This window comes from Lasioglossum baleicum, chromosome 9 (assembly GCF_051020765.1).
Source record: "Lasioglossum baleicum chromosome 9, iyLasBale1, whole genome shotgun sequence".
Lineage (NCBI taxonomy): Eukaryota > Metazoa > Arthropoda > Insecta > Hymenoptera > Halictidae > Lasioglossum > Lasioglossum baleicum.
This window is the reverse complement of record NC_134937.1, coordinates 13,658,696-13,671,878: the sequence shown is the minus strand read 5'-3', so window position 1 is coordinate 13,671,878 and position 13,183 is coordinate 13,658,696. Positions and strand designations below refer to the sequence as shown.

Genomic DNA, 13,183 nt, shown 5'->3' with positions numbered 1-13,183 from the left:
CGTGCCGGGGGAAAACTCGGTGGAACGCCGCATGACGGAGCCACGGCCAAAAATATTCATTATAGGAGCAGAAACCCGGGAGAACCTGCCGTACAATCCGAAAGAAAGCTTCTACGCAAAAACGCTAAAGAGAATAAACAGTCTGGAGTTTCCTCGGCTCCGGCTCCGAAATCGCAAATGTTTGCGGTTACGGAAACTGGGTCTCGCGGACGCTACTATAGTAATAATCAACAACGGGTTTGATCAACTTTCAAAGTCTCCCGTATTCTGCCTCTGTAAGCAACACACTTGAGAAATTCAATTTCTCTTTGATTTTTAATTTTCTAGTTCAAGATAGTCTCGGATCCGATGATGCAGGTAACAAGTCATTTTTGAGAATTTATTATAAAAAAATTCCACGATGTACGATGTGTTCAGACAGGGTTCTACTTTGTCCATAAATACTTCTCCTGAAACATTAAATTCCAACGGATTCTTTCGGGACGGAATTAGAATTCTGCGTCTCTAGCGGGTCTCTCTAGCAGCGACGCAATAAAAGCTAGAGTAAAACAAGACGAGCGGCTCGATTACGTTCGTATAACGCGAAACCGGTCTTCCGTAAACCTAGAACCGGCGCGGCGTGTTTCGACGCGGATACGCGCGCTGATTCCTCGTCTCTTTCCCCGTTCAGCTTTCCTCTAGGATGCCATTTCTACCCGCGTTTCTCGCGCGCGAAAATTCACCGAGAGAGAAGAGAGAGGGGTCGGAGAGGAACCGGCGCTAAAATAAATCGAGGCTCGCACAGGTTGCGCGGCTTACTTTGCCTCCGAGCGGACCGACTTTCTTCGTGACAATGGGAAGTGTGCCGAGGGACAAGGGCCCTCCACAATAGCGTAACGCGAAACGGTACACGCCGGCAGCTAAGTGCATCACGCTTTGACGAAGCTGCCACGGCGCAGTGTTTCTCAACGAACCTCTCTCCCCTCAGCTCTTTCATTTACACACCTTGAACGAACGGGGACGTTCTTGGGATAACGTCGAAAATTGCTCTAGATTGCTCAAAGATGTCATGCACAGAAACGTAGCTCCATATTCCTACAATCAACGTGGAACAATGTTCGTTTTTCGTTCACCACCACCGTCAACGCTCGCGATAAATAAAGTACGGTAAGACCCGGGCATTTTGAGCAGCCAGTAGAACCCGATAACCGGAGAAATCTCACTCAACAGCCCAAAATGAGGGAAACACGTGGTCTGAGAAACCCTGAAGCAACCGAGGGAAGCAGACTGGTTGGCCCGTAGCAGAAGAGGGTGAACATCGGGGAGGTATACCACTGTAGAGCCTCTTTCTGTCACTTTTCTTTTTTGTCGCTTCTTTCATGCAGCCGACACGAGTGAAGTCAATGACTGCCGCGGGCTCATTCATGAAATTTATCGAGGTAATCGTCCGCTTACGGATACGTTGAATGCGTAGGTGGCTCGGCAGACAGGCCCCACGATTCTCTCGCGTCGACTCTCGAGTATTGTGTTTCACGCGTCGCGTCGTTCCAGCTGATAGTGGATACCTGGAAAGTGAGCTGCAGGCTTCCGGAACAGCTGGAGCTAAGAGTGTTTCCGATTCTTGATCGAGGGTGGCGCAGGGTTCGGACCCGTGACCAAATCAAGTTCCCATGATCCCGAGTAGGTGATTCGATCGGTTAAAACGAGTCTGGGAATGGGGCTGAAGCGGAGCGGAGAGATGGCTGATGGGATCAAGCGAGTGAAAGTTGAGGTGACGATCTTGTGAATTATTTATTTCTGTTGGAATTGTTCGGCGTAATTAGTACAGCGTATTTAACCCTTACTTGCTGCACCATTATTCAAGATATTGTTTAGACTATTAAATATGTTGGTATCTAACCAATTACTAAACATCTAAGTATTGTATGAAGTATTATATCAATTTTATATTCGTACAAAGAAAAAGATTAATATACAGGGTGTCTCAGCTGAAGGAGACCACCTAAATATCTCCTTTATTTTTAATGGTACAAAAAATATTTATTAAGGAGGAATATCATAGAAGAACAACTTCTTTTGTTCCGTTATTTTTCCATAGTTTTTTCAAGGTCATCGTAATTTTTTTGTTCCATCTTATGGAACTAAAGAAGACATTCAGGTGGTTTCCTTCAGCTGAGACACTCTGTAGAATGAAATTATTCTATGTCGGAAGAAATGTGTAATTTTCAAGTTAAAGTAGCTCCGAGTGCAAAGGGTTGAATGCTCCACACCACCCATGCTCGGAATGGTATGCAAATATATAATTATCATCAACGAATGAATCAAACGAACTGCAAGCTTTGAGGCGCAAGGTAGAATCATTATATCCGGGAAATATAATGTAATTGCACAAGCAAGTGGCGTTGCGAAAAGCCATCAGGGTCGAAAATACGGTTTAAAAATCTCGTATACCTGTTGCCATTATCTCCGGGAATATCGCACTAAAAGCGTGCCGTCATTACGTTAGTGGCCTCCGGGGAATCGTCGATTAACGCGTTAAAAATAATTGAATAGCTCTAAAATTCCGGGTTTAACTGGCCGATGAAATGTCTGTAAACCAGTCGGCGCGACGGCGGGGATGCAATTTCCGAAATTCAACGACTTTTCGCTGGCGAATCTCCTTTGCCATTAACCACTCGGTTTATTTAGCATAAATATATTACAGGGTCGCCCCGTCGCGTTGCGATTCGATTGATCGCGATGGACGCGCGTGTTTGATTCGTTTAAGGAAAAAAATACTCGAATCGAACTAATTGAACGAATTCGCCAGTGTACCAACAAGCTGATACAATTTCCGAGTTTCTGAAGTTACAAATGTATTAGGTTGTTCTAAAAAATTTTCTTTCACTACGTGCACATTCCCCAATAATCATTTAAATGAAAATTTAAATAACAAGTTATTTGTTATTTGGATATTCAAATAAAAAAGCAAAAATAATTACTTATTATTTGAGCAAGTCTAAATAGAATTATTTAAAATAATAAAGTTAATTGTTATTTACAAATACAATTTCAATTATTATTTGTGTTGACAAATAAGACAAGTAAGAAATAAGAGATGAAGACCAAAAACTATGTATTTGATTTCCACCTCAATCCAAATAATAAATAATCTTTTATTTGCAAATAAGAAATAATAAATGGATCACTTTTGGAATTATTTAAATTACTTTTATTTAGATAAAAAGTTTAGTTACTATTTGCAATTAAAATCATACGTTTATATATTATTTCATTATTTGTTATTTAAAATAGAACTTCCCAACTCTGGTTGTAAGCATTCAAATAAATGTAGCCGTACAAAAAATATACATTTTCTTTTTCCTTCGACGACATTTTTGTGCATAAAGACGTTCTAACCACTGTAACTGTAAAAGAAAGGTACGGCAAGGGGTTAAGCTTCCCCTTTCTTAATCCTTATTTAAAAACTACTCTGAATTTGTACTGAGCACATTAATCAAGAACGAAACGAACTTTTGGGACAACCTAATAAAAAACAGGTAATCTCTGTAGACCCAACTGCATCGTGAACTTTCCCAGCAACCTTTCTGAACTTGGAGAAGTCGTAAGCGATTCGAGGAGAGACAACCAGAGACAAATAGAGAAAATCGAAGGGCCCGGCCGGGTGTCTCCTAATCCACTAAAATTGCACAATGCGGCGCTAATTATTCCCGTGAACGATCTCATTGTGCCGAAAGGGTGTACTCCCTATCCCCTGGAATAATATTCGTTCCGTCGTCGTGCAACCCCAGGTCATCCTTCTCTTTCTCTCTCTCTTTCTCTCTCTCTCTCTCTCTCTGGTCTGTACCATTCCCCGACCCCTTCCGCTACTGTCAGAGTCACCGAAGCGCATTGAACTCGTCCCAACAGTCGCGCTTGTTTGTTGACGTCCGCGTCGGCGGTTCTCCGGTGCAGCGGCCTTTACGAATGCAACGGCGCGCACGCGGCGTACCTGCACGATGCACATACGCGCCGCGTATGCATCTCGCATGAGAAAGCGACCGGCCGGCTCGCATATATTTATTGATGCATACGAGCCTCGTCCCACCACCACGGTGCACCGTGGTTACCGAGCCTAACCGCACGATCCTGATCGGGAATAGCGTGATCGCGGTAATATTTAGTGTCTTGCACCGGAGACAACCTCACTTCTTTTCAGCAAGGTTGTTAACACTAAAGTGTTTTTTACACTTCATTTACTAAACTAATTCTTCTAGCCTTACAGAGAAATTGAAGTCGTTTGGTCCATTCATAAAAAAGTTGTTCTGATTTAAAGTGTGTGGAATCAGTTATGCTCCTTACTGTATATAGCAAAAATCGCACAACATATAAATCAATTTAATCTTGTTATTTTCATAGTACAATACACATCAGTCAATTTTGACGGTCGGTAGATTTACTGTTGATGAAACTTTATCTACTTTTATTATCTACTTTTTATCTACTCTGGCAGAACAAAATACTGAGTCGTTTATGTCTAGGCATCTCGCTGCACCGAACGAGGAATGCAAAAGTTCTGCAGCACCGTCTCAGAAGTTCCTAATTTTTCGCAGACAATATTTATTTACACGATTCCTCCGATCAAGACTGGCGGAAGTTCTTCCGCAGTTCAAACGCCGTTTCCTTTCCGCGAGAAGTGAAATATTTCCTCGAGCGAAAATACCGTCCGGAGAGAGAGCCAGGCACATTTTGATTAAACAACTTTACACCGCGCTCGACTTTGCATTCCGCTTGTAAAAATTCCAAGAAGCACGTTACGAGCCATGCAACAACCTCTTCTCTCCTCTCCTCTCTCTCCTCCCACGTTCAACTACGTAGTCGGAATCCGAACAGAACTTTCATCAGGCACTACCATGGAAAGAAAGGGAGAAAAAAAGAATTCGAAGGAAACGGCGTGGTCACGTATCCGCCAAGGGCGCCTCGCAACTTTGGTATCGCGGCCGGAAGGAAACAAACCTATGAGCTCGGACCAGCGAATCCCGCGCTTTTGAAAAGTTCGAGAGGTGTCTGGACGTTTGCCGAACCCTGTCGAAGGCAATCCGATCTTGTTACTTCAACTCGCAAACTGAAAAAACGCGATCCTGTATCTGACGAGCAGGCACCAGAGATATTCGACGGAAGTTGTACATCGGAGCAATTCTTTTCTCGGAACTATTATACTTTAACTCGAGTATTAAACATTTCTTCCTTTGTATGAATATAAAATGTGATATAATACCTCATACAATACTTAAATATCTAGTAAGTGATTAGTAGACTGCGGATCCTTATACATTTATAGCAAAATTGACTAGATGAAATTCAAAATTGTTGAAAAATTTTAGAGCTAATGGTACAGCAATTTTTAAGGGTTGAAGATCGAACCCTTTTCTGCGCGATCGGAGAGAGGTCATCGAAGTATCGGGCGAGATCTATTTTTTCCCGAGCAAGTGGAACGATCCGCGGCTTTCCACGAAATCCCTGACTTTCGGTCCACTTTTAGCCGGGCCTAAATTTATCAGCAGCTGATTCCCATCGGCCGTAGTCATCCTCGAATCCCAATTAGAGTTTCGAGTTGCTTAATCCCTTGCAAAGTTCTCTCGAAATTCTATTAGCCGGTGATCTTTCCTTAATAGACAATGCGAGACAGTGTGTGTGTGTGTGAGAGAGAGAGAGAGAGCGAGAGTGGTAGGTAGAGATTGTAGTATGTTCTTGAAACCATCGAATTCTGCCGTCTCGACTAGCACAAACGTTTCTCGCGAACGTGATCCTCGACGATCTCGCCGACGATATTGCCCGATGTAGGGGACAGGGGGTAGCCGAGATATCGTTCCATATCGATTTTCCGTCCGGCGTTGTTTGGCTCGACGTCCTCCTCTGCGTAATCGTATATAACGCGACTCCGTTCTCGCGATGCAGATGAAACGGGAAAGTAGTGACGGGAGAGAGAGAGAGATAGAGAATGAGAGAAGGGGAGAGAGGAAAAGACGTCACGGGAAAAAGAGCGAGACACCTAAGGAGCCCGAGGGAGGTGGTATCGGGTGACGGAGGTTGCGAACGTGATCGCGGAACGCCTGCAGACGCTCCTCCTCCGTTATTGCCAGAGTCCCCGTGAGCTGCTACGAAAGTTTAGTCGACTGTAGTTGCCTGGAATTCTCCGTAGATTGTTCGTTAAGCAATGCACCGCGTCTCTATGGCCGAGGTTGTTCCGTGTCCCCTATGCTATTTTACTCTCCTTTCGCGAATTACTGCCACGCTGCATTCTGCGACGACTGAAATCGGTTTACAGATGATTTTGTTAAGAGGGAATTACTCGGCGATTATATTAACGGAGGAATGGGTCGCTTTTAGAGTCGCGGACGGATTGATCTGTAGCCGCGGTCCACGCGCACGGACTCTGCGATTTCTACAAGCGGTAGTATACTTGGATATTAATCAAATCAGAATTAAAAACAATATTACCAAAGAAAATTATGGAATGAATGACTCTAAGACAGTAATAGTTTGTCTCTGATTTAACAACGGGGTTCACATGCACGGACTCCGCTGTCTCTAGATCCTGTAATTCATATAACGCTCTAATCTGTTCCGTCTGTAATTGTACCTCGTACGACTCCAATATTAAACAATTACAAGAATTATATAGAAACAGAAAATAAACGAAGTACTTGGCGAGGCTGCTGGATCATTTCTCGCCTCGTTCATTCTTCCACAGTTCTGGTAATAGAGAATTCTCTATGAAATGACATCTCTACCACACGAACTTGCGACAAATCTTTCGCTACCATCTACAAAATCAATGTCACGGTTTATTCGGAAAATCCTGTGTCCAATTAGGAGCAAGCTTCGAGGAAATTTTTGAGAACAACGTCCCGCGAGTAAACGCACGAAACCAGAGCCAGAGCTAATTGCGATTACAGTGTTTACGGCGGAAGGTGAAATAATAAGCCAGCTCCGAAACAGCGGGATACGTGCGCTAGAACCGTCGCTTTGTACAGAGCGCGTAACTACATTTATGATAATTAAAATACGTGAGCCGGTTAAGGGGCGGTTTCGCTCATTACCGCGATAATGGGGCCAACAATTGCGATAATTGTGGCTGATGACTCCTTGGACGCGTTGTTGCATGCTTGCTCTAAATTCCACTACTGTTCTTGCTTAATCCCCAAAATACTCGCTAATCACCAATAAGAAATCGAATTCGCGAAAATTTACCGTTTGAGCGATTTAAATCTACGTTGAAATTCTTTGTGTTCGGTTCACCGGTCGATTTGTCTAGTTACCGCGCCGATCTCGCACGCGAGATTGTTTATTGTAATTGATTCGGCCTGCAGATGAATTAGCCGCGGAAATAGAATTGCCCTGAAACTCGCCGCTCGAGAGTTAATCAATGAACGTCTCCGCTTCTCCGTCTCCCTTGCCGCGCCTTAGGCTATCTTTGTAATCAAGGATGACGACTGCAATTCACGTCATCATCTGCGGCAAGTGGCAATATTATAACGTCGATTCGTATTCGAACCGAGGATATGCGGGTCGCGAGCCTCGATGCCGCCGGATAACCGTGTCATCGATTAAACCCTATAAATACGACGCCCCCAACCGTTCAGACCATTGAAACATCAATCCACGCCGCGAGGAGTACCTCTTCGCGATCGAGGGATCATCGATCGTACTCTCTTCTCCTCTCGGGGCTTGTAAATCGCGGTTTTTCTTCCAGCGACGACTCAAAACTTTCCGCAGAACGTACTACACAACTGATTTACGTTCCTGAAACAACGGTGTGTCGGAAATTAAAAATTCAATCCTGTGCCGCTTCTGTGGACCTCGTCAAAAGACACATCGGAAGATAACCGTTTACCTTGTTATTTCATCGATCTTTAACTAGGGTTGCCAGATCTTCTATATTTGAACTTGATCTCCTATATCATATTTGTATTTTCCAAAATCTTTGTTTGAATATTTTGAGCCTATCTCATATACGCATACATAATTGCAGTTTTCACTACTTCTTCTATATTAGGATGAAACATTTCTGGCAACCCTATCTTTTACCATTGTGTCAATTTAACACCAAGGAACAGACTCATTTCGTGAAATGAAATATTGTTTCGATTATTAAGTGTGTTGGTATCCAATCAATTACTAAACATTTGAGTATCGTATGAGGTGTTGTATCAGTTTCATATAAAAAAAAAATTAAACCGACTTCGAAAAGACGCACTAAAAAAATGCACTAAAAAGTATGAAATAATTTCCATTTATTTACGTGAATACATATACATACATATACATACTGATTGGTCCATCCATTTCGGAGTAATCGGTGAAATAATTCATTGTTCGCAAATAAAATCGTAAGGAATAAAAAAATACCAATTTTTTTCACGGGACCACCCCGGGGACCTACTCTACAAGATGCAAAAGATTTCGTTCCGATTGGTCCATGCATCTCGGCGTAATCGATGAACATAACCTCCTCTTTTTTTCGAAGTCGGTTAAAAAACGAAATAGAATGGAAATATTCTAGGTCGGAAAAAATGTTTAATAAAATAGCTCCGAGTTGGAAGGGTTAGTCAAGTTAGTGGGGCTGAATTAGCTTGGGAAGATTTGTGAAAGAATCTGCAACCTTGTCCATTCTCGCTACTATCAAGACTGTCCAGCGATTTCGTTGTTTGCGAAGGGGTCGTTCGTTGGCGTGTTCCAGAGGACAAGATTTATTTAGCCGAGTCCATTTATTGTTTCATCGGAGACGAGACGAGCTTCGTCCTGATGGACCCGGGCCACAGAGATCGTTTATGGGATAGCATCGCGAAGCCAAACATTTTTTTCGACGGCTAGGGCAAATAGACGAGACATCTGGGAAAGCAGATGGTGGCAGGCCGCAGCGTCGTTGACTCGCCGGAGATAGACGATCGGTGGCTTCGCGACAGATGGCACGTGCTTCGTCCTGTTATCTTATTTTCCATGCGATTCTGGATCTTCCCTAAATTGCTTAAATCGACCGGCCGGCCGGCTTATCTGATGTTTATCCCGTGTATCCCCCGATGGATCTCACCCCGGAGATGTTTATCGGCCATGGTATGTCCCATGCGTCCGGGAAACATCCATTTCGTCTCGTTCCCAAAAAACTGGAGTCTCCGACGACCGAGACATTGAGTAGGTACTGTTTTCGTTCCTCTCGGTTTAGAAATTCTCGTGAAATTTCGGGCTGAAGTCTTCATGTCTCTGGCTTCGTCTAATTAAGAGGACATTGCGTAATTTTGTTTCGCGATTCTTCAAAAATCTAGAACGTTATCCATTTTTATTTAATACATTTTATGACAGAGGGATTAAATTCTTTCTCGCGAGTCGATGTAACCGCGAACGATTTTTCCGTGTTTGTGTAAGTGCAGGTAGATCCATCATTAATGTAGCCGATACGCCACGGAATAATTCGACGATCGCCGAGAGAGAGAGAGAGAGAGAGAGAGAGAGAGAGATTGATGAAATTTTTCAATTACATACCCCTTTAATTGGCGCGAAAGAATTCGATCTCGGCGAGTTGATACGCGGTTTCGGATGGCGCGTATCGGGTATCAAAAAATTTTCGAAACAGAAGAGGTCCGCACACGCGGATATATTTCATCCGGCGTGCTCGGCTGTGTATCGACCACCAGTTCTACCTCCCGTTAAGCTGTTCGCATCGATCACAGCGAACAGGAAAAAGTAGAATGGAACGGATTAAAATGGAATAGCGGCGTGCGTCGTTCCGGATGTTTTATTCGATATTTTGCTTGGAGCGTATTGATCCGCCGAGGAGTCTGGAAGTCTTGAAATCAAGCAAAAATTTTCCAACCTCTCTGGCTGCCGTAATCCGCTCGGACGTTTACAAAATTTTACTGTAAACGTGAACTTTCGCGAAATCGAACGTGCTCGAAGTTTAAATAGTGTGAAGCACGAAGTTCTATAAATTCGGCTGGAAGCTGGAAGATCGCGATTTAGGATAAAGACGTACAGGATTGTAGGAAAACTTGAATTCACATTGATCGATCGATCAAAGCTTGGAAAGGTAGATCGGGGAGAGTGGCTCCGTTTTTAGGGGTTGCTTTAAATAGATTTTAGAAAGTGTTTCTGTAGGATTTTTCGAGGTTTTGAGGGCTTAAATGGAAGCTGGAGAAATAAATAAATTTTCCAACGTAAAGCTGAAAAATCGTGCTTCGCGATAACCCTATTAATTATCGAAAGAAAAGGTCGAATTGACTTCGGAAAAATCGATAAATCCGTATTGGTGGTTCGGTCAGAAGTAACCGAATTCCAGTTCGCTCGAGTCGCGTATTTTCGAAGGTAGAAACCCGTACGAGTAAAATCGATATTTTGATAGCGGGTTAGAGAGGGAGAGCGGGTGGCGGATGGATCAGACAGCAGGAGCAGGCAGAGGCGAAATCGACACCATGGTTATTCGGAGGCTTGCTAAAAGCGACAGAGCAGCAGCGTTCGAGAGGGTTGGATAATTTTACCGGGACCGGAAGATATCGATCGGTGGCCTTTAACCTTCCGGCGAAGCGTGCACGCCGATTAAACTATTTCAGGGCGAGGCCGGTTTATTTTACGGCGGCGGCTGTCTATGGCGTAATAACGCGAATCTACAATTACCATCGCGTGCTCGGGCGCGCGCGATCCCCGTTGCGATGGGACTCGATGGAACCGGGCGATGCAACGGGCACGAGCGATCCAACGCAACGGAGAGACGATACGCGAGTGCATGAAAGCGTCCGGGAGGCTTAAGCGCCCCGATACGATTATAATATTCAATCGGCGGCCCCGATAATGACCCGGGGCCGGGAGCGTAAAACGCGGACCCGGGCCAGTTCGCCGCAGACAGATAACACTTCTCGCCGCTGGACCGGTGATCGTTTTATCAGCACGTGGCTGGATGCGCTCTGCCAACGAAGCAAAGTGTTCCGCACGCATGGCAATTGCGCATTAAACAAAGCTCCGCGTTATAATTGGAATCGGGGATCCGCCACGTCGATCAGCGACACCTCTCTCACCTGTCTCTTTCCCTTCTCCTAGGCCTACCGGTTATTTCACTGCGCCAGGTGTACCGTTAAACATATATTTTTTCAAATTGTATCATTCGTCCCAATTATCCAACGAACTATCCCAAAATTCTGATAAACAGAACCACCCCTGATTCACTCCGTTGCGAATACATTATTCACGTTTTATAAAGAGGCCATGATAAGCATATTCGTTCGGCGATAATCACTTTTCCTTCTTTCTCTCCTGTCCACTAATTATTCGACCGCCTCTTTGTACTCCGTGATTATTATTCATCGGGTGCCAGTGAATTTTGGTGAATGGAAATCAGAGGACGTGATTGACAAGTCAGAATTTGTCTCATTGATTCGATGAATTTTGAGATAAATTCACAACCTGCTGTCTTTGTGAACATTTTAATTGCAGGAACTGATGTTGCGTTTGATAAATAAATGTTGCTTGTGGACAATAAGAAATCTCGATGATATATATTTAATGATTACTGTCGGAAATAAACAATCGCCAATGTAGAAAAGAATACGCCTTTAAAATATTTTCTAAAGTACTGCACTGCTATAAAAGCTTATACGGTCTCAATAAACCATTGTTGAAGAAACAGCAACAACAAATTATCAAGAAAACATTGTCTAACAAAAAGCAACAGAAAATCCTCCATAAAGAATCGTCCAAAGAGGAGGATCAATAAATTCTCAAGAAAACATCGTCCACCGAAAAGCAGCAGCAGAATTGCGCAGGGAAGAGCAACAATTAGGCAACTTTAAGTAAATTCCGCGTCTTCCGGAAGTTCCAGCTGGTCGTAGCAAGCACTAAGTGCACCGGTAGCCTAACACAGTCAGGTGTACAAGGCGAGATCGGTTTTCGTTGGAGCAACCGTCAAACCCCGAGAATTTATTAACCCCCGTTGCGCGGCCGGGAGGGGAGGGGGGTTGCAAACGCGTCGCAAACTTCTAGAGGATGAAACACGTGGGTGCTAGGGGGCGAGGTGGGGTTAGGCATTGTCGACGCCGCGAGGACTAACTCGGGGAAAGTTTAGGTGAACGGAAAATCGTGCCGCGACTGCGAATGCACGGCGACGCAAACGATATTGCGGTTCCGTCCGAGCGTTCGTTGATCCTGGGCTTGAATGATGCAGCACGCTGCGTTCTCCTCGAAGTTTATGTCGATTTTCGGCTAAATAAATTTTGGCACGAGCCTGCGGTTCCTCTCCTACCTGCCGTGAATCTTTTTCATGGAGTGAAGAACTTTTAGAATTTCTAGAATATTAATTTTAGATGTTTTTAGATGTTAGAATTTTAGAATAGAAGAATAGAATTTTAAATGTTTTAGATTTTTTCTAGGCTACTTTTGTAGATTTTCTAGAATATGTTTTAGATTGGCTAGAATATCATTTAGATTTTCTGGAATGTTTTTATATCTGATTGTTCCATTTTTCTGGTCATTAGCATCAGGTGAACACAATCATCTTTTTGGTAAGAACCTTAAAAAATTTTTGGAGTGAGCTCGCAACGGGTGCGAGGGTGGCTTAAGGTTTTCGCAGTGCGGGAGTGTCGCGAGAACGCGTGGGAAGGTAAGAAAGTTCGGTGGAAGCGTGTTTCCCGAGGTCTTTCGCGCGTCGGAATCGAAAACCGCTGGCTGGCAGCTCGCGCGACCCTGGGTGGAGAACCGGGGGTGAAAACAGACAGGCAGGGGTACAGACGCAGAAATAAGCGTCTGGGGGGGGGTTGTAGAAGGGGGATATAAAGTTTCTGCGGGGAACTAGAGCCTCGACGGCGGCGTGGCTTGCCAATAGCGACGCGGCACGCACGAAATTTCGAGGCGCGTTAAGGAGGGCGTTAAGATATTAAATCCGAGAGCTTCGTCGGCTTCGGGTTCCTAACTAATTATGGAGTTGAGTGCAACCTTAGACTCGCGACCCACGCCCCTGTATGCTTTTCCAGGACCAACCACCGCCCCCGTTTCCACCCCCGATCCCGCGGGACCAGTCGCCGATTGATTTAAGACTTCACTCGCAGCTGCGAGCTCGCAAAATTGGATGCGAGAACACCCTACCTTCCTTTCGTAGAGTCGTGATCTAGCTTTTTCCGTGTCTAGGAAATCCCCTTGGGGTTATGGTTTGGGTTAGGTACGAAACGGTGAGCGTTTTTAC

The 13,183-nt window shown here is 44.3% G+C and overlaps 1 protein-coding gene and 1 long non-coding RNA gene across 6 annotated transcripts in view; both read right to left on the bottom strand.

The window, feature by feature from the left end:
* The window catches only part of LOC143212017 (Krueppel-like factor 6), a 378,041-nt gene that overhangs the window by 228,396 nt on the left and 136,462 nt on the right, over positions 1–13,183 (bottom strand). The window lies entirely within an intron of this gene.
* Positions 1–13,183, bottom strand: part of LOC143212018 (uncharacterized) — a 118,224-nt gene that overhangs the window by 52,987 nt on the left and 52,054 nt on the right. Inside the window, exon 3 of one of the 3 annotated variants that reach the window (XR_013009594.1) lies at positions 13,087–13,183. This is a non-coding gene — a long non-coding RNA (uncharacterized LOC143212018). The other 2 variants (XR_013009592.1, XR_013009593.1) reach the window with 2 other exon arrangements.